This window comes from Triticum aestivum, chromosome 2B, assembly GCF_018294505.1.
Source record: "Triticum aestivum cultivar Chinese Spring chromosome 2B, IWGSC CS RefSeq v2.1, whole genome shotgun sequence".
In the NCBI taxonomy this organism is placed as follows: Eukaryota; Viridiplantae; Streptophyta; class Magnoliopsida; order Poales; family Poaceae; genus Triticum; species Triticum aestivum.
The window spans coordinates 193,348,177-193,370,244 of record NC_057798.1 but is presented as its reverse complement, the minus strand read 5'-3'; the positions used below and the strand labels follow the sequence as shown (position 1 = coordinate 193,370,244).

The following is a 22,068-nucleotide window of genomic DNA, read 5'->3' as shown; positions in this document are numbered from 1 at the left end:
GCTCGTGAATGTGTGGGGCATACCCACAACTCCTCTTCTGATCAGCAACAATCCTTTTGATTGTTTCCACACTTAGGCTCATGACTTTGAATTTCTGAGGCACATCAAATATATGCAGCAAGTTGATTGCATGGCCTCTAATCATCTTGTGATCACCTGACTTGGGCAGCAAAGTGTGCCTTAAGATCCAGTTGATAGTAGGCAATCCTAACAATAGGTAATGTACAGATCCAAACTTATGTGTCTCTAGTGCAGCATCTGGGATCTCTCTGTACATGTGAGCCATGGAGTTGTGGTCTTTCTTCTTCTTGGCATAGACATCCAAGTCATCCTCATTCTCTTTTGGAGCATTTATCAATTCAGACCATTCTTCAACTGTTGATTGGTACCTAGTACCCTCAGACATCCAGACTATCTTCCCATCTGGGTAGAAATGAGTTGTGGAGTAAAACTGCATAATAAGTTCATCATTCCACTTTGTGAGCTTCTGGCCAACAAAGTCTTCAACTCCACAAGACTTGAAACTGTCATAAACTCCTGGATAGTGCTCTTCATTTTTCTTGATGTAATCCCAGTCAACCCATCTCATGTCACATACTATGGGCTTCTTGTCAAGCAACACTGTCTCACAGAAATCCTGCTGTTCCTTAGTGTGGAACCTGTAGTCCACTATAGTTCTTCTTCTGACAGCATAGGCATCAGTCTGTCTCCAGAGTCTCAGACCTGCATCCTTCCTGAGCTTCATATCTTCTGCAACTGGATGAGCATCATTATGATCAGAAATCTTGGGCTTCAACTTTCTCAAAACAAGTGAATCTTCATCTTCTTCTTCAGCTGCTTCAGGCATTGGGGCCTTGTTCTTCTCTTCAGCTGGAATACTCATGGTATTCCTCTTTGGTGCAGACTTGGGCTTAGGATAAGCAGCCTTGGGAGCATCTTTGGGCTTAGATGGAGCAACCCCTGATCTTATAGCATCTCCCATCAGCTTTTGAGCTTTAGGTGCAGGAGCAGCAACCTCTTACTCTTCTTCTTCAGAGTCTCTCCTCATAGAGGGCTTGCCAAGTACTTTGGCAGTTGTAGTTCTGACTCTCTTCTTCTTCTTCTTATCTTGGCTAGCAGCTTCCTCATCAGACTCAATGGTGAACTTCATGGTTTCACCAGTGGCAACCTTCCTAGGTTTGGAAGTTGGAATTCTCCTTGCAGGTGCCTTCTTTTGCATTCCTGGCTTAGTGGATGCAGTTGTGCCATATTTCTTCTTCAGCACCTTCTTCTTTGAGGTGGCCTCATCCTCAACAGCCACATAGTCCTCATCTTCAGAATCTGAGGTTTTCTTCTTTCTGGTCCTGGTTGCTGCCTTGGGAAAATTGCTGGGTGTGCTCCTGCTACCATCATCATAACTTCTAGAGGGACTAGTGCCCTCACTCATATGAACTTGCTCCTCAGACTTGTTCTGACTGTCACTCTGATCTGACATGATGCAAACTCTGACAGCAAACCCTGTGAATAGACGTAGATGAGGTAGAGTGGATGAGCATCACAAAGCATAGAGGTTTTTGCAAACAATTGAGTCAAAAACTTAGTTTTAGGTTTCCGTAGAATGCATTTCGGAGCTACCGATTTCTAAACTCGGTGATACCGAAGCAGCTTTTGGAACCTAAACTAGTGAACTCGGTCAGACCAAGTCATAGTTCGGTGGCACCGAGACTGCTAGGGTTTCACAAAGAATTGATCTCGGTCACACCGATTTGCAATTCTCGGTCAGACCGAGAATCACATGTGCAATGGCCTGAGCCAAATTGGTGAGACCGATTTCTACAACTCAGTCGGTCCGAGATGAATTCGGCGGAAACCTAACCCTAAATTTTCAATCCAAAACTAATCTACGGAGTAGTTTCGCTGGATAAGAAGATTTCAAACGTGGCAAGATTCATGGCAATGCAATGTGCTAGGAATTGGAGTGAGGATAGCACAAAGTTTCAAATCCATACCCTAGTTCGGCGATGGATTTGCTATGGCGACAACGGCGGAGAAGAATCCTGTTGATGGTGGTGGAGACCAGCGGCGGGAGGTCATTGGAGATGAGGAGGATGATCCGGAGACCCGAAGAGGTAGAGCAGGCTGTGTGCGGGCGAAGGGTTTCAGAAAAGTTTCCAAATTTTGGCCCGGGGGTATATATAGCCTGACCCTGTCAGCGTGACTGAGTGGAACAACTCGGTGGCACCGAGATGCATTACTGCAAGCAGTTACTGCAACTCGGTGTGATCCAAAAGTTCAAATCGGTTGCACCGAGATTGAAAACCTAGATCAACTTAGTGATCTCGGTATGACCGAAATGGATGAATCGGTCAGACCGAAATGCACAAAGAGGTTTTGGAAGTTTAAGTCTATGACGAATCGGGGACTCCGATTGCTCCTCACACAGAGTGGCTTGAATCTGATTTGATCAAACTTTGTGATGTAGCATGAATAGAGTTTGAGACAAGAAAAGCATAGATAGCTAGAGAAGGTTCTTAGGCATTCTTGTCCATCCACTTGGAGAAAGAAAGAGAAACCAAACAATCAAAACAACAAGTGGATGTCCTCGAATGAGTAAAATATGCAACCAGCATGCTCACACAATAAAATGGCAAATGAAATATGTGACAAAGCATGCACATGCAATACTAGCATCTATCAAGCAATTGGCGATGACTAGGTCATATATATATATGAGTATATTGACTTAGGAGTCAAATGAGAACATTTAATCATAGGTCATACTCATCATTTAAGCACAAGTGGGGTTACCACTTTTACATAAAGCATTGTTGTGTTCACACCATTGTAGTTGCTTTAGCTCAATTCTTAGAGTAAAGCTCCCCGTAGATGTGAGATCCCCCCTAAGAGGGAAGAACTAACCTTGGGTTTTGTCGATGATGACTTCATGTAGATGTTGAAGATGTGGATGCTCAATGTTGATGTAGATGATTTGGAGCAATCCGTTGGAGTGAGTTGCACTTTCAATACCTACACGGGTTAGTCCCACAAGGAACAAACAAGGATATCCATAGACATAGAGTGATGCATATGCAAGATGATGTCCATGAAAGCATTAGGTTACCTTGTCCCTTGTCTTACCAACAAGAGGGTTTGTGACTCCTTGAACTAGTGCAAGATGTGGAAGTTGATTGCACGTGTCCTCGCCAAAATGATAAGAGTGAAATATGTTGGCAGAGTCACCCTCAAGAACTCTCTAGTTCTTCTTCTTTGGGATCCACATCATCTTGATGGGAATCCTTTGAGTTGTAGTCGAACTTGATGAAGTAGAACTTGATGTAGTATTGGGAACCCACTTGACCAAGGCCTAGGAGCTTCTTCAAATGCATCAATCTCCTCTTGAAGCTTGTCCTTGCCTTTTTGCTTGTGGTCTTGTGGTGGAAGATCATTTTGAGCTTGTGTTCCTTTGAAAGAAGTAGGACCATACTTCTCTTGTTGAGGAACAAACTTCATCTTGGGGTATTGATCTTCTTCCCACTCAACTCCATTGGCATTGAACTTTTGTTCAAAACCAACACCTTGGTTCTTCCGGTGCCTTCCTTGCTTGCGTACAATTTCCTCGAATTGCTTACTCCCGGCAAGGCTCTTGTAAACACCTTTCTCTATAATTCCCTTCAATAGGCTATTTGCTTGCTCAAGTGTAACTTGGCTAAGAGAATTATTAGTGGAATCAAGAGAACTACTAGAAGCAACAACATTGGATTTAGCATGATTATTGTTACTGCTAGAGGAAGAATCTTTCTTGTTCTTGTTACTATACTTGACTTGAGGCATGTAAGTAGATAAGAGTAAACGCTTGGCAATGTCACTACACCACGCACTAGATTTGCCTACCGATGTGTGTCGGGAAAAGTCAATTTTGCCAACAGACTGTTGGTCGGGAAAACTTCTATCTAACTGTTGGTCGGTAATACTGATGTATTGTGTCCAACTGTCTGTCGGCAATACTTGGATGTTTCACGTTGGACAATCGGTCGGGAAAGCTTATATCTTCATCAGACTGTTGGTCGGGGATTAATGCCGACCGACTATTCATTGCCAATTGGGCCGGCCCGTCTTTGCGCGCGCGGGCCAAAAACTTAGCGCCAAGCCTCCATCCTATTTTTTCATTCGGCCTTCGACAAGTGCCACGACCAATTCCAAATCCCCCAAACCTAAATCCTCTCACGCACTCCCTCCGCCGCCGCCCGCACGCCGCCGACCGCCCGCCGTCTCTAGCACGCCGTCACCTGTCTCCTTCATCCTCCTGCACCCCCACTGCTTAGGCCCCGAACACTACTAACCATTCGCTGCAGTTCGGGGAGAGGCCAAGGCGCGATGGTGGACGCCGCCATCCCTCTCAGATCCAGGGCTGAGAGAGGGAGGGAGGGAGGGAGGGAGAGGTGGGTCACCTGCGAGAGAGAGCACTCGCGCCCCCTCTCATCAGTCGTCACCCAGGGACCGCCACCACCGCGGCCATGCCATGGGCTTCCTCCCATCTGCGCTCGCCGGTTCGTTCGAAGAAGGATCTGGTCGTTGACTGCTGGTGATTCCCCTCCCGCCGGTGGTGAGTGTTCTTTTCACTCTCCTCCCCCTCTCCGCCCGTCCCCAATCGGTGCTGCCGTTAGTTGATTTATTTGCTTTTCCCTTTTCCGTTCAGATCAGCCATGACTTGGAATAGTACTTCTATCCAGCAAGCAGCGTTTTGGATGTGAGCTCGAGCTCAAGCAACAAGCAGAGCATTAAAAACAGGGGCTCTATCTGCTAATGGGGTAGCCGGAAATGCAGTCTAAGAGGTACATCTCGTGTGATTTCTGGATATGAGAACTTGAGAAGAACAAGCTTGATGCTATTACTGAAAAGAAAAATCTATGCTACAGGTATTCCTTTCAGTAGTGTTGCAGGAAACCTTAATTAGCTACTGTTTTATGAACTGGTTGTGATTGATTTGTGAACTTTGGAGCTTGTGAGTTGTAGTTTGTGATGTTTAAACCCTTGCCAGACTATATTATGCTATGTGTGCCTGATGGTCAATACAAGGGTATTCATCATATGAAAAATCATTACTTTATATATATAGAAAAATGTATCCACATATATGTGCTTTGAGACGAGGGACAACCCTGAGAACTAGCTTCAGGTTCCACAAAAGGTCCAAATAATCATACTAATGTTTCAGACTTTTATTTAAGCATTGTAGAATTCTGGCAAACATAAGACTATATTAAACTTAGTTCAGTTTTTCTGGAATGAAGATAAAATACATATCTAGCAGTTTGTATTTATACAGTCATGCTTCTATAGATTTTACAGTTTTATTTTCTCTTTAAATTTGATTCAGTAGTTCTGTAACTTCCAGAATAGCTCATCTATCCCATATTTTCCCAGGATTCTTCTTTGCATCCCATACACTTAGACGGAGTGGGAGGCTGCCGCAGCGGTGCTGGACTCGGAGCCCAAGCCATTCGACGCTGCCAACAGCTTGCACCTCTTCGCGAAAATCACCACGAGTGTGATGTATGTATAGAAAATCAGTATTTTCTTGGTTCATATCCTGCCTGAAACTTGGAATGTTGATTTGTTAGGCACAGCTTGACTTTCACAGTAGCCTCCATATTCTTCTGATCACAAACAAGGCAAAACATGCACCATAGAATGCTGGGAGAACATAGATTTATTTCGCTCTTCGTATTTTTATTAGATAAGCCACATTGCAAGGAGAATATGGATTTATGTTGCTCTTCCTACTATTATTAGATAGGCCACATTCTTTTTGTTTCATTCATGCCTTTGTTGCTGACAGTATGGTTGTGTAAATTCAACATTGATGTTTAATGTTAGTACATGATTTTCACAAAAATGGTATTCATATACTTGAGATGTTGCAGGTGCTGACAGTCTGATGCCTTCAGAATTGGCTACTTTCAACCAAGATTAGAGCTAGCGTACAGTTTGCAGTTTATAGTCATACGCATACTCAATGAGTCCCTACCTCGGCTTCTGGGCAAGATATTCTTTACTTTTAGGTAAGCTCTAATTTGTAAAGCATTATTGCAGCTTTTAGAAACTCTGAATCTAAGATTTACTGAGATATCGAAATCCTAGTTTGAGATTCATCGAGATAAGGAGATCTTATTAGACCATGTAATTTAAATCTTATTCCAATGAGTTTTGTTGATTGTCGTGTTTAACAATATTACTCAACTTATGGTCACTGCCCTTTGTTTAGTTCAGCGCCATTCTTTTCTCTTATTCGTTTTGGTAAAAAGAAATCTCTCACTATCAAATGTATTATGTAATCCTTTTTTGCTCAGCAGCAGTAAATTTCATAGAGGTGATGTAATATATAATGTCATTATTGCTGTAGAAGTTGCAGAAGTGTAATGTTGGCTCTACTTGAATGATGATTATCCATACATGCATAACATATTATAAAGAGATCTTCCTACGTGCCCCTTTCGTAAGGATGCACGCTGACGTGTTTACATCGTTTCTAGCTTGTTTTGGTGCATCTTTTATCCTGCTTCAGCTGGTTAGCCTGAATCCTTGTTTCTCCTGTTTCGATTGATTAGCAACCACTATTGTTCAGGAATTTTGAGTGGCGCACATCCTGGTCTGGCGAGCGGCAAGCCGGACATCATTTGTCAAGGTTTGTGCACATTGAAAACTCTTGCTGCGGATAGGAATGATGTTCATCGCAAACTGATGTAGCTTCTTAATATGCATACTATTTTAGATTGATCCTTTTGAATTAAATTGATATAAAATTATTTATTCAACCCAAGCTTGGTAATGCTACAAATTTGAATGCTAAAATTATCCAGGTAACTGTAGTTAGTGGATAAGCAGGTCCCTTTAAAAAGAAGGTTGTGTTTTCTTATTAGTTTTTGGCAATTTTGCAATGAGAATGGTTTCACAAATTGTAGTCTGTTCAGAATGAGATGCTGACAATAATACAAATGCAGAAGAATCAATTATTTATATAATACAGAACTAATTGTATAAACACAAATAGATGCTTTAAACTCTTCTGCTACCTCAAGATCATGCGCACTCCAATTTTTTTGCCTATGCCAATAGAGTAATTTATCTTATTTTTAAAGAGAAGAAACAAACGCCTTTGCTGACCTATCAACTCCTTATGGAGATGGTGGGCTGGCTGGGGTGATCTCTGTTGGCGCTGCCTCCCGCAGCACCTCTTCTTCCTCTCACATCTCTCTTGTGGTTCCTATCTTCTCTCAATAACACAAGGACACACACACCAGGGCAGAAAACACACACTTCACCATGGAGGAAACTAGCTTTGCCTTGCCTTTTCCTCGAGCCCTCTCAGCCTCTTTTCTCTTTTTTCATTGTAACTTATATATACATAGGAAGCTGACCTTCACGCACCACTCAGGCGCCATATCCGGCCACTAACATCACGTCTAGGCACTAACTCACGCCCACTCACACAACTAACTCATGCACTTGGTAATCCCTACATGCATGCATGTCCACTTGCGCAGCTCCACTCAACGGCCACACACCTGGTCAGCAGCCATGCAGCTAACAAACTAACTAACTTGCCTATTCTCCTCTAGCCGATATTTGTCCAGCCATTCCAGTCGTCAAGCGCCTTGCCGCTTCACACGGCGTGCTGCATCGCACAGCACCGCGGCTTCACGCCGCCATCAGCATCTCACCATGCGCGCCGCATCGCACGACAGCCCGGTATCTCGCCTCCTCCGCCCACTCGATTTAAGCTTCGACAACTAGATACTCCTAGACCATCTATGTTACATGCATAACGAAAGCAAAGTAAGTACGCGGATACAAAATATTGAGATTAGTGCTAACAATCTCAACCGAGGATCAACATTAGTGTTAACACATGATTATTGAATTCTCTGTATTTATTAATATTTATATTTTTGAGAATGCGATGATCCTGTATATTTGGCAGTTTGGTGCTGTAGTATAGTTCCTAATAGTGTATTATAATTGAGAATTGGCTAACTTTTGCAGGAAGCAAACAGAAGGACTACACTCACAGGGAACCATGAAGCCAACGATCCACGTCAACTAGATGTTTTAGCTTTCATTTTGTACAACTAATGTCTCATAGTTGCATCTTTTGGCTGTCCTTTTGTAAACCTGATGTATGGTGTCTCAGTGGTTTTGTTTAGAACAGATTGAAGTGTATGTATGTGCCAATTAGTTAATGAAATAAAAAAAGTTTGGTGCTCCCGATGTGAGCCTGACGTATGGTGTTTGGGTGATTATGCTTAGAGCACATGAACTATATGTATGTGACAATCAGTACCATACATTAATTGAAGTTGTGGTTGGCTAAACAAATGTTGATGAACTGTTTTTCGGCAAAAGAAAACCCCATCTGATTGTTGGTTGGCAAAACAAACCCCGTCTGATAGTCGGTTGGGAAAGCCTAATGCTAGGCCCAACAGATTGTTGGATGGGAAAGAATACCCTATCCAATAGTCGGTCGGGAAAGGCCCGTGGCTGCCCCAACAGACTGTTGGTCGGGAAAGGCCCATGGTAGGCCCAACAGGCTGTTGGTCGGGAAAGATATTCCATAGCCATCAAGCAGCCGGTCGGGAAAGCTATGTCGGTCGGGAAAGGGTTTTCCCGTCTGGACTTTACCAAACAGACAATGTTGGTCGGCAATAGTTTTTCCCGACTGACTGTCTGTTGGAAGAAGTTGTATTCCCCACTAACCTGGTTGTTGGGAATGTAGTGTTGTGGTGTAGTGTGTAAGAAGAACTTTTCTTGCAAACATCATCATTGATTGCCTTTAACAACTCATGCTCTTGCTCAAGGTTGAGCTTTTCAAAGCGTAACTTCTCATGAGTCCTTAAAAGTTCTCGATGATCTCCTAAGATAGTTTCATGAGCTAACTTAAGAGTGTTTAGTTCTTTAATTAGGAGCTCAATCTTCTCCTTATCATTGTCATTCGTTTTATCTTGATTAGCATGATTAATTGACGTTTCATCATAGTATTCATCACTAGAGTTGTCAACAAGTGAATCATGATCACCTAGCAAGTCATCTTCATCACTATTGAAATCAACATACTCGGGGTCTTCATTAGCATCTTCATCACATGAGGCTTTGTAAGCACCACTTTACTTGTTGTGGAGCTCCTCCTTATCCTTGAGTGACATCTCATGAGCAACAATTCTTCCAGTGACTTCCGTTGGCTTGAGATCTTTGTAGTTGGGCATCATTTGGATCAATGTGCACACGGTATCATATTTTCCATCCAAAGCTCTTAGGATCTTCTTGATGATGAATTTGTCGGTCATCTCTTCACTTCCTAAGCCGGCAATCTCATTTGTGATAAGAGCAAGCCTAGAGTACATTTCAGCGACACCTTCACCATCCTTCATCTTGAACTTGTCAAGCTGACTTTGAAGCACATCCAACTTGGATTCCTTGACGGAGTTGGTACCTTCATGCATATCAATCAAAGTATCCCAAATTTCCTTTGCATTGTCAAGACGGCTAATTTGTTGAATTCTTCGAGGCACAATCCGTTGAAGAGGATATCACAAGCTTGAGCGTTGTATTTTAGCATCTTCAACTCTTCCGCGGTAGCTTTACAGTTCGGTTCTCTTCCATCAAAGAATTCACCTTGCAAGCCAATACACACAATAGCCCAAACGACGGGGTTATGTCCAAGAATATGCATTTTCATCTGATGCTTCCAACTAGCAAAATTAGTACCATCAAAATAAGGACCTCTACGGTGGTAATTTCCCTTGCTAGATGCCATACTCTCCTAGGTTGTGAAACCAAGGCTATGACCACCAAAAGCTATGGAGATCAAAGCAAATGGAGACCAAAGCTCTGATACCACTTGTAGGATCGAAAGTATGTCCAGAGGGGGGTGATTAGACTACTTAACCAAGTAAAAATCTAGCCTTTTCTAAATTTTAGTTCTTGGCAGATTTTAGCAACTTAGCACAAGTCAAGCAATCAACCTACACATGCAATTCTAAGAGTATAGCAGCGGAATGTAAAACAATTGCATACGAAGGTAAAGGGGAGGAGTTTGACAAGGCAAATGCAATTGGAGACACTGATGTTTTTGTCGTGGTTCCGATAGGTGGTGCTATCGTACATCCACGTTGATGGAGACTTCAACCCACGAAGGGTAACGACTGCGCGAGTCCACGGAGGGCTCCACCCACAAAGGGTCCACAAAGAAGCAACCTTGTCTATCCCACCATGGCCGTCTCCCACGAAGGACTTGCCTCACTAGGGTAGATCTTCGCGAAGTAGGCGATCTCCTTGCCCTTACAAACTCCTTGGTTCAACTCCACAATCTTGTCGGAGGCTCCCAAGTGACACCTAGCCAATCTAGGAGACACCACTCTCCAAGAAGTAACAAATGGTGTGTTGATGATGAACTCCTTGCTCTTGTGCTTCAAATGATAGTCTCCCCAACACTCAACTCTCTCTCACAGGATTTGGATTTGGTGGAAAGAAGATTTCAGTGGAAAGCAACTTGGGGAAGGCTAGAGATCAAGATTCATATGGTAGGAACGGAATATCTTGGTCTCAACACATGAGTAGGTGGTTCTCTCTCAGAAAATGTATGTTGGAAGTGTAGGCATGTTCTGATGGCTCTCTCCACGAATGAAGAGTGGGTGGAGGGGTATATATGGCCTCCACACAAAATCTAACCGTTACACACAACTTGCCAATCTCAGTGGGACTGAATCGTCAAACTCGGTCAGACCAATTTAGCAAATAATGTGACCGTTAGGATTTTCGGTGGGACCGACATGCAACTCGGTGGGACCAATATGGTTAGGGTTAGGGCATAACGTAATCTCGGTTAGACCGATTACACAAACTCGGTGAGACCAATTTTGGTAATGGACACACAGAGGGTTGGTCAGGCAAACTCGGTGGGACCGATTCGCTCATCTCAGTTGGACCGAAATGTTACAAAAGGGAAACAGAGAGTTTGCATTGCAATCTCGGTGGGACCGATCGCTCATCTCGGTTTGACTGAAACGTTACGAAGGGAAATAGAGAGATTACAATCCCATCTCAGTGAGACCAAGATCCCTATCGGTGAGACCGATTTGCCTAGGGTTTGTGGCAGTGGCTATGACATCTGAACTCGGTGGCTCCGGATAGAAAGAATCGGTGGGGACGAGTTGGACTTTGGGTTTAGGTCATATGTGGATGTGAGAAAGTAGTTGAGGGCTTTGGAGCATATCACTAAGCATTTTGAGCAAGAAAGCCATTAAGCAACACCTCATCCCTCCTTGATAGTATTGGATTTTCCTATAGACTCAATGTGATCTTAGATCAGTAAAATAGAAAATGTAGAGTCTCCTGCTTTGAGCTTGAGCCAATACTTTTGTCCTTAGCATTTTGAGGGATCCACTTTTCTCATCCATGCCATGCCAATCATTGAGCTTTCATGAAATAGTTATCTTGAAATAGAATTAGCTCAATGAGATATATGTTGTTAGGAATTACCAAAACCACCCAGGGATAGTTGCACTTTCATTGTCCCACTGTGGACACTCAGAGATGTAGTGACCAGGTTTCTTGCACTTGTGGCAGGTTCTCTTCTTGTGATTACGAGAGGAAGCTTCATCATTTCTTGAGCTGGATCTTGAAGACTTTCTGAAGTCTTTCTTCTTGGCGAACTTCTGGAACTTCTTCACAAGCATAGCAAGCTCCTTTCCAATATCTTCAGGATCCCCAGAACTGTAGTCAGATTCTTCTTCAGATGAGGAGACAACCTTCGCCTTCAAAGCGCGAGTAAGGCCATAGTTGGGACCATAGATATCTCTTTTCTCAGATAGCTGGAACTCATGTGTGTTGAGCCTCTCAAGTATGTTAGACGGATCGAGAGTTTTGAAGTCAGGGCACTCTTGAATCATCAGGGCCAGGGTGTCAAATGAGCTGTCAAGAGATCTTAGAAGTGTCTTGACGATTGCTACGTCTTGAGCTTGCGTTGGTTTTCCTTGAAGAGGAAAGGGTGATGCAGCAATAGTAGCGTAAGTATTTCCCTCAGTTTTTGAGAACCAAGGTATCAATCCAGTAGGTGGCTCCTCAAAAGTCCCACGCACCTACACAGACAAACAAGAACTCGCAACGAACGCAATAAAGGGGTTGTCAATCCCTTCACGGCCACTTGCGAAAGTGAGATCTGATAGAGATAATATGATAAGATAAATATACTTTTGGTATTTTATAATATGGATTGGAAAAGTAAAGATGCAAATAAAAGTAGATTGAGCTTATATGATAAAAGATAGACCCGGGGGCCATAGGTTTCACTAGTGGCTTCTCTCAAGATAGCATAAGTATTACGGTGGGTGAACAAATTACTGTCGAGAAATTGATATAAAAGCGAATAATTATGAGATTATCTAGGCATGATCATGTATATAGGCATCACGTCCGTGACAACTAGACTGACTCCTTCCTGCATCTACTACTATTACTCCACACATCGACCGCTATCCAGCATGCATCTAGAGTATTAAGTTCATAAAGAACAGAGTAACGCATTCAGAAAGATGACATGATGTAGAGGGATAAACTAATGCAATATGATATAAACCCCATCTTTTTATCCTCGATGGCAACAATACAATACGTGCCTTGCTGCCCCTGCTGTCACTGGGAAAGGACACCGCAAGATTGAACCCAAAGCTAGCACTTCTCCCATTGCAAGAAAGATCAATCTAGTAGGCCAAACCAAACTGATAATTCGAAGAGACTTGCAAAGATAACTTAACCACACATAAAATAATTCAGAGGAGATTCAAATATTTCTCATAGATAAACTTGATCATAAACCCAAAATTCATCGGATCTCGACAAACACACCGCAAAAAGAGTTACATCGAATAGATCTCCAAGAAGATTGAGGAGAACATGGTATTGAGATTCAAAGAGAGAGAGAAAGCCATCTAGCTAATAACTATGGACCCGAAGGTCTGTGGTAAACTACTCACAACTCATCGGAGAGGCTATGGTGTTGATGTAGAAGCCCTCCGTGATCGATTCCCCCTCCGGCGGAGCACCGACGAAGGCTCCAAGATGGGATCTCGCGGATACAGAAGGTTACGGTGGTGGAAATAGTTTTTTGTGGTTGCCTCTAATGTTCTCGGGGTACGTGGGTATATATAGGAGGAAGAAGTAGGTCGGTGGACGCCCGAGGGGCCCATGAGATAGGGGGCGCACTACAGTAGGGGGGGCGCCCTCCACCCTCATGGCCTCCTCGATTGCTTTTTGACTTGCACTCCAAGTCCTCTGGATCACATTCGTTCCAAAAAGATCGCCCTCGAAGGTTTCATTCCATTTGGACTCTATAGGGGATATGACTACTGGGTGTAAACCGCCCAGGAGGGGCCGGATTACACTCACAAGGAGTCCTGTACAAGAGCCCATGAAGATGAAGGCTATGGCGCTTTAACTATAGAGGCTTAGAGGCCCAGAGCCCAACGGCGGATTAGGGCCCATAGTAGTAAACCGCCATAGATGTATAACTTGTATTGTAAGTTAGGGAAAGGAAGAAACCGAGCCAGACACTTGTATGAGCCGGCCTCGGGATTCTGTAAACCGACCAGGCGTCAACGTGTGTATATAAAGGAACGCCCCGGCGGCGGTTCAGGAACAAGAAACAACATCTCGAGAGATAGGTAAAGCGGATTCGCTCCCTGCTCATCGAGATCAATCAATCCCACAACAACTAGAGTAGGCTTTTACCTTCACCGCAAGGGGCCGAACCAGTATAAACTTCCCGTGTCCTTTGTTCTGTTTTAACCCCTTTAAGCTAATCTCGTTGCGATGGCTCCACGACTAAGTCCTTCCGCTAGGACATCTGACATGTTAATTCCACGACAGACTCCATTTGGTATTCCTTTTTTTCAAAACACTAAAATAGGCAAAAAAACAGCAATACGGGCTGGGCCTCCGATTAGTAGGTTAGTCCCAAAAATGATATAAAAGTGTAAAGTAAAGCCCATAAACATCCAAAACGGGTAAATATAATAGCATGGAACAATAAAAAATTATAGATACGTTGGAGACGTATCAAGCATCCCCAAGCTTAATTCCTGCTCGTCCTCGAGTAGGTAAATGATAAAAACAAAATTTTTGATGTGGAATGCTACCTAGCATAATTCTCAATGTAATTTTCTTTATTGTGGCATGATTGTTCAGATCCAAATGATTCAAGATAAAAACTTATAAAACATAAAAAATAGTAATACTTCGAAGCATACTAAAAAATAATCATGTCCTATCAAAATAGCATAGCCAAAGAAAGCTTATCCCTACAAAATCATATAGTTAGGCCAGGCTTCATTTTAATTACACAAAATACTCCCATCATGCATAACCCGGTTTCAGCCAAGCAATTGGTTCATACTTTTTAACGCGCTTCAGCTTTTTCAACTCTTACGCAGTACATGAGCGTAAGCCATGGACATAGCACGATGGTGGTAAATGGTGGTGGTTGTGAGGACTAAAAGGGAGAAGATAGTCTCACATCAACTAGGCGTATCAACGGGCTATGGAGATGCCCATCAATAGATATCAATGTGAGTGAGTAGGGATTGCCATGCAACGGATGCACTAGAGCTATACAGGAATGCTCAACAAAAGAAAACTAGTGGGTGTGCATCCAACTCGCTTGCTCACGAAGACTGTCACATCCCTGGTCCTGTTATGCACTAGGCTAGACCTCATGTGAGCATCATGTTTTAATTCAAATGAAATTTGAATTGAGGAATTTTCAAAGCCTCAGAAACCTTCTAAAAATGATCAACATTAAAATCTCCTCAAAGAAGTCCAAGAAAATGTTCCTCTTAGTCTCTGAAAATATTGCAAAGAGGTAAAACTCAAAACAATATTTTTGGTATCTCAGAGTTAATTATTTTGGGCCTTTGAATTAAATAAATAGCTATTTGCATTGGATATATATTTGATATATAAATAATATATGTCCAATAATTACTGGAACATTTTATGTGGTTTGGTATATTTTAACTCTAGCCACATAACTATTTTCAGGATTTTATAAAATGGTTTAGTATTTTACTAAACTAAAACAACACAGAACAAAATAGATAAATAAAAACAGAAATAGAAAGAGAGAGAAGGACTACCTGGCGCTCACCTGGTAGCCCACCTGGCCCAGCAGCACGGCCCAGCCCATCTCCACTTCCCCCCCCCTGTCGCCTTCCTCCTCGCGCCAGTAGGCACAGGCGCGTGGCCGACGCACGCCGGCGCACGCCCCGGCCACCTCCTGCTTGCCGCTCCACCTCGACACCCCGGACGCCTCCATGCGTGCCACGCCACCCCCCTGGAACTCCCTCACTCTCCCGAACTCTCCCCCCCCTCCTCTGCTTCCTCTCTCCCTCACTCGCCCGAACGGACCCGTCGCCACCGACGCCGTTCGCCGCGGCCACAACCACCGCCTCGCCTCCCCGACGCCTCCCAAAGCTCCGCCGGTCCTCCCTCTTCCTCCTCACCAAGACGGAAGGCGCCGGAAGCCCTGGATGGGGCCAGCTTCGCCGTTCCCCTCCTCGGCCACCGCGGATCGCCGCCGTCAAATTCGTCCCCGTCCGGCCTCCCTCAAGCTCGCCGTCCACCTCTACAGGGTCTACGTGAGCTCTCCGTCCGTTTCCCCCTCTCTGTTTCGTCGTTCGCGCGCCGTAGCTAGGTTATCCACCAAGACCGAAACCCCATCGCCGCCGGCCATGGCGCCGCCGTGGCCAGGGCCACCGCAGCCCCGCCTGAGCACGTCACCGTGCTCGGTGAACCCCCAGGAGCACGTAGCCCTCCTCGTTTACTCCTCTAGTGCGCCGTAGCTTCGCCACCGTTCGCGCCCGAACTCCGGCCACCGCGGAAGTGCTCGCCGCCGTCGTCTCCGGCCACCCCGCGGCCCCTCGTGCAGCCAGCTAGGTGCGGCCGTGTACGGGCTACCTTCTGGTGGCCTTCGCGCGTCCAGCCGCCGCCCGTAGCGCAACCCCGGTGAACTTCCGCCGCGTTTCGGGTCGCCGCCGGCCGAACTCCGGTGGCCAGTGACGTGGCGCTGTCATTAGCCACTAATGACGCACTAACCAACCCCCTAGGCCACTGACTGTGGGCCCCACCCCTGGTCAAACCCCAGTCAGCGCTGGGTTTGACCGGGATTAGGTCCTGTGTCACTGACGTGTGGCCCCCACACGTCAGGTTTGACCCGAGCCAGCCCAGTTGACCCTGCTGACGTCACCGTGACGTGGTGCTGACGCCATAATTCATTTCTGGATTTATATTATTCAGGAAATTCCAGGAAATTGTAAAAACTTCTAAAAATCATAGAAATTCAACCGTAGCTCCAAATTAAATAATTTATATATGAAAAATTATCAGAAAAATTCAAGGAATCCATCTGTACCATTTTCATGCATGTTAGAACAACTTATAGCTGCTGTTTAGCACAAATCAATTAAATGGCATTTGAATAATCACATATGGAGTTTGAATTTGAATCTTGTATTCAAACCAACTTCATTTAATCTGTTGCTAGTTGCATTAGCCCAAAACACATTCATTTTGCCATGTCATGATCATGCATCATATTGTGCATTGCATTGATTGTGTTCCCTTCTGTGTTGCCGGTATTTGTCCCCTCTCGATAGACGTGATACCGATGATGTGATCGTTGACACTGATGAAGACTCAATGTTATCTTCAGAAGTGCCAGGCAAGCAAAACCCCCTTGTTCATTCCGATAAAATCCCACTCTCTCGCTCCTGCTCTCTTTTACTGCATTAGGACAACAACGATTCATCTGTTACTTGCTGCGGTAGCTGAACCCCTTTATCCTTTGCATGACCTGTCATTCCACAGTAAATAGATGAAACCCACTAGCATGAGTAGGAGTTGTTTGAGCCCTGTTGTGCCTACTCATTCATGCTTGTTTGTCATGCCTGCTACTGCTTAGAGTTGAGTCAGGTCTGATTCATCGGGGATGAATCAGAGGTGTGTGAACATGTCCTACTGTGTGTGAGCTAAGTGTGTGAACACGATTTGGTAAAGGTAGCGGTGAGAGGCCATGTAGGAGTACATGGTGGGTTGTCTCATTGCAGCCGTCCTCAGGAACTGAGTTCTGTGTTTGTGATCCATGATTCAGCTACTACCACGCATTGGGCCCGAAACCAATGGACCCTCTCGGCTTCTTAATCACCCTTGTCCTCTGTCCAGGAGTTGCAAGTAGTTTCTGGTGTTTGTAGTATGCTGGAGGCCGTGCGCAGCGCTGACCGTAGGGGTGGGCTGTGATGCGGTAGGCACGTGGCCGGGTAAACCGGGCGCCCGTTTGGTGTCACGGAACCCTGTTCACATCGTTTGGGGCTGTGAGCGAAACTCCGGCCGGATCTCCTCATGGATGGAACCCGAATAGGCGATAAACCTGGACTAGAGACTTGAGTGTTTAGGCAGGCCGTGGCCGACACCCACGTTGGGCTTCCGCTTGAAGGTTGCCGAGTACATGTCGTGTAAACGGCGGTAAGTGGTGAGAGCGTGTGTGAAGAAGTACACCCCTGCAGGGTTAATATGATCTATTCGAATAGCCGTGTCCGCGGAAAAGGACTTCTGGGTTGCTTATATCAGTTCATAGACAAGTGAAAGTGGATACTCTAAAATACGCAAGATAAGCGTGAGTGCTATGGATGGCGTTCTCGTAGGGAGACGGGAGCGGTTCCATAGTGGTGTATTGGTTGGTGAATATGTGGACTCGTGTGCGCCACCTCAAAAGAGTTACTCGCAGTCGTAGTTTAGGATAGCCACCGAGTCAAAGCTGGCTTGCTGCAGTTAAACCCCACCATCCCCTTTGTTGATAATGATGCATATGTAGATAGTTCTGATGTAAGTCTTGCTGGGTACATTTGTACTCACGTTTGCCTATTTTATGTTTTTGCAGAGAGACTTCGGTCTCACTAGTAGTTCCACGTGGACTTCGACGTTTAGCTTGTTACCTCAGCTACGATCTTGTGCCTCGGCAGGATTGGTAGATAGTCAGGCTTCTCAGCCTTTTTCATTTATAGATGTCTGTACTCAGACATGTTAAGCTTCCGCATGTGCTTTGACTTGTATGCTCTGATTGTTGGGTCATAAGACCCATGTTTGTAATATCTCGCTCCTCGGAGCCTATTGAATAAATTACTTGAGTCGTAGAGTCATGTTGTGATGCCATGTTGTATTTGCACATATCGAGCATATTGTGTGTATGTTATTGAAATGCTTGGTATGTGTGGGATCTGACTATCTAGTTGTTTATCCTTAGTAGCCTCTCTTACCGGGAAATGTCTCCTAGTGTTTCCACCGAGCCATGGTAGCTTGCTACTGCTCCGGAACACTTAGGCTGGCCGGCATGTGTCCTTCTTCGTTCCTGTGTCTGTCCCTTCGGGGAAATGTCACGCGATGAATACCGGAGTCCTGTTAGCCTGCTACAGCCCGGTTCACCGGAGTCCTGCTAGCCCAGTGCTACAGCCTGGATTCACTCGCTGATGACCGACACGTTCGATGCTGGGTCATGGATGCCTGTCCCTGTAAGTTTGTGCCACTTTGGGTTTACGACTAGCCATGTCAGCCCGGGCTCCTTATCATATGGATGCTAGCGACACTGTCATATACGTGTGCCAAAAGGCGCAAACGGTCCCGGGCAAAGGTAAGGCGACACCCGTGGGAATACCGTGCGTGAGGCCGCAAAGTGATATGAGGTGTTACATGCTAGATCGATGTGGCATTGAGTCGGGGTCCTGACAGCGTTGGTATCAGAGCTTGACTGCCTGTAGGATTACCAAGCCAAACTGGTCGAAGTTGAGTCTAGAAATTCTTTAGTTATGTAAGGGAATTGATTGTGGGATGGAACGTAAGGCTCTTTTTACTCCTTATACCTCATGCCTTCTGATCTGAGTCATCTTATCTTTCCTACGGGGATTAAGAACTAGGCTATCTCTTCTTTCTATCAGGATCACGTGTTACTAATCAGTGGACTTATAAGATTGTTGGATTTAAGTCTCAGTTCAGTTCCTACTACTTCCGTATGTTAATTGTTGATCTCGGAACCTTGGTATTGTGCTTCTGAGTGGCTATGCCACCATTTTTGTAGCATGTCTCAAATCTTTTTGAGCAATTATAGCCGTTATGCTGTCCGAGTCTTCCCAGGTTTCTAAATAGTCTGATGCATTCGCAAAATCCTTTCCCTCTGGTTTCGATGTTCCTTTATGCCAGCTCAATCACACTAATTGTTGAGTTAAGGTATTCTATTGCCTTGACATTTATGTTGGAGTTATTATTATGACCCTAGGTGTCTCAGGGGATCATCTAGTGGTCTAGCCATGATTTGTGTCCTAGTGTGAAGATTCTGGCCTTTATTATCGAAAGCATCCTGTGATGCCATTTAGTTAGTAGGTATTTATTCCTGGGTTCTTAAACCCGATATTCACCCTACTTACATCATGTTGATAGTGTTGCTAGTTCCTTTAGTATATTAGTAACCTTTGCGATAGTCCTCGAGGTCCGTGGTATATCGTTCTTCCAAATACCATGAACCATTATGGCAGAAGTTTGTTGGATCAAAAGATCACAACAGGCCCTCTATGAGTTCTCCATGCTATATTGTGACTCTGCCAGCTCAACCTTTCTGCATGGGTTATCCGGAAGAATTATGTTGAACTTTGTTCGGCATACCAACCCATGTATCCACAACTCAGAAAGTTATATGTTCCTTTGAGTTGTCCCTCTTTAGTTGTCTACTGACCTTCGTCTATCAATTGATAGTCAAGAGTATACGTGCGTTCGTTTATCGATGCCTATTACTCTTGTGGTCCGTCAAGCCATTCTATCGCGGAATGACTAGGAGAAACAAACTCCAGTACCTCTTCCCTATCCAGGATTGGGTCAAAGAAGTTGTGCTCCGCAGATCAAATTGCTAATCCAGCTTTTGTTCTGCTCTACCTTGGAGTATTACATATTTTATATCGAGATTGTTATAGGAATTGCACACCATCCTATGAACTCTTGGTACAGTGATACTTCTTGCCATCATTGTTCATTCCTCGGTTCCTGTGTTATTGTAACCGGAATGCCGACAAATGAATCATGGCGTGTGAAATCAATATTGCTAGCAACTCTGTTGCTTGGTAGTTAAATGGACGATAACCTCATTCTTAGCGTGTTGATTATTGAATCGTCACCCTAAGATTGATTGTGCTACCTAGTCCCTATTTCTGGTGCACTCCTCGACCAATGAGTTAGGAATTATTTCAAGTCCTCACCCATTTGATCATGTCGTCTTGCCCTCAAAAGCAAGATTGTTCTCGAGCTTAGTAACATACCGGTGGTTCGTGACTTTCCAAATATCTTCTTGGAAGTGTTACCGGGTTGTCACCTGACTGTTATGTTGAGCTCGTGATCAAGTTGGTTTATCCTGTAAACCACCCTTTCTCCAAGAATCCGTGTTGGATACCCCTGAGCTAGTTGGTTAAGCTAGACAACAACCTGGAGAGTTGGAAGGTAAAAGCTTGCCTGACTTAGTTCGTTCCAAAGGGATATTCTTGTGTAGTGTGTGTTGAAGAGAGATGATATCTTCATCGATTGGTCCCTGTGATCAGTTATTGGACCTATTGCCTGATAAAAACTTTGATTTGAGTATGGGTTATCGTCAAATCAAATCAGAACCAACGATGTTCGTAATGTTGTCTTACTCGTGGTTGATCCCTCGAGCATACACCATTATATCTTTTGGGTCTGACCAATGCTATCCCTTGTTCACTTAACTATGGAATTCCTTTTAAAAGGAAACCCAGATGAATTGTTGTTGTGCCCATTGACAACATCCTTGTCTTCCCCATAATTTTGCTGAACATTAAGCTAGTGTTGGAAACTTTTGAAAGCATTTGTTCATGCTAGCTCATGAAGCATATGTTCGGATGTAAGAAGTGATTCCTCTAGTTCATGTGCATTTGATGCAAGTTACCGCCGTGGACTCGAGAAAGTCAATGTTGCTTCCTCTGGAATCATCGCAAGTCAGTCATGCACACGTGCGAAGTATTCTGTGGTCTGGAGACTTGCAACCTTCATTCCATATGTGTATCCTAGCACACCAAGCCACTGACTGATTTGTTCAAGGAGAAGGAGTATCTTCATAAGAGCTAATCCGGACTTATGAAAGAACTTCGATATCCTCGCTGATGGTTCCCAACCAGAACTCGGTAGTGTTTTATTGTAAGACTACCATGTGGGCATGCTTGTCTGGGACAACGTGTTCACATGTTTGTAGCAGAACCAGCTCATGTTTTGGAGCTTGCTATCGTAGTTCATCTCCCGAGAATCCCGCAACGTCATCTCGTCGATTTGTGTTGCAAACTTTCATTTTTCTTCCTAGACTCGATGAGCCTGGAATATCCTGACACCAACCAGATCTGAATCTCAGGCAGATATGATGGTTGGAACATTTCCCCAAGATCTATAATATTGGTCTCTCGATAACCGGTAAGGTGGATGTCGTGGCCAACACACCCAGCCGGAAGACCTCCTGTTGTAGTATCTTGATTTGAGGAAGTTGGCCACCTCCCCATAGGGATTTCGTAGGATTTACTCCCTAGTTGCCCCTATGGATTTCTGTGTTCCGAAGTCCGACCTTTTTACTTGATGTTCTAGATATCAAACCATATCTATGAATGGGTTACACTAGCACATCAAGGAGAACATTAGAAGCGGAGTGCTAAATGTCTCTCGGTCGATCATCCAGATTTTATTTCCTTGGCCCCGCCAAGGGTGAAATCTGAGAAGGTGTTATCTTCCTTTGCATCTGCATCCTCCATCACCATTCATCATGGTAGTAAGTTGTGTTACCGGACCCTTGACACGGATGTTGGTAAAACCTTGATGATTATGGAATTGCTCAAGTTCTTGAGAGCACGCGCAAGTGCTAGGTTTGATCGTCGGCATTAACTGTATAGCGCTCTCAGTTTCCTCGGTTATGCTATAACCATTCCAATAGTGGGATAACTCTCTATTGTT

General features: G+C 44.5%; 1 long non-coding RNA gene across 3 annotated transcripts; it reads left to right on the top strand.

Annotated features, from left to right (window-relative positions):
* The first annotated feature begins 3,890 nt into the window (after positions 1–3,890).
* LOC123044302 (uncharacterized) lies at positions 3,891–8,244 on the top strand. 3 transcript variants are annotated; one of them, XR_006419967.1, is made up of 6 exons: positions 3,891–4,582; positions 4,681–4,895; positions 5,404–5,532; positions 5,904–6,041; positions 6,605–6,664; positions 8,023–8,244. It is a non-coding gene; the product is annotated as an uncharacterized lncRNA (long non-coding RNA). The 3 variants fall into 3 exon arrangements; XR_006419965.1 differs by having other exon boundaries at positions 3,903–4,582; positions 4,676–4,895; XR_006419966.1 differs by having other exon boundaries at positions 3,907–4,582; positions 4,676–4,811.
* Positions 8,245–22,068: the final 13,824 nt, after the last annotated feature.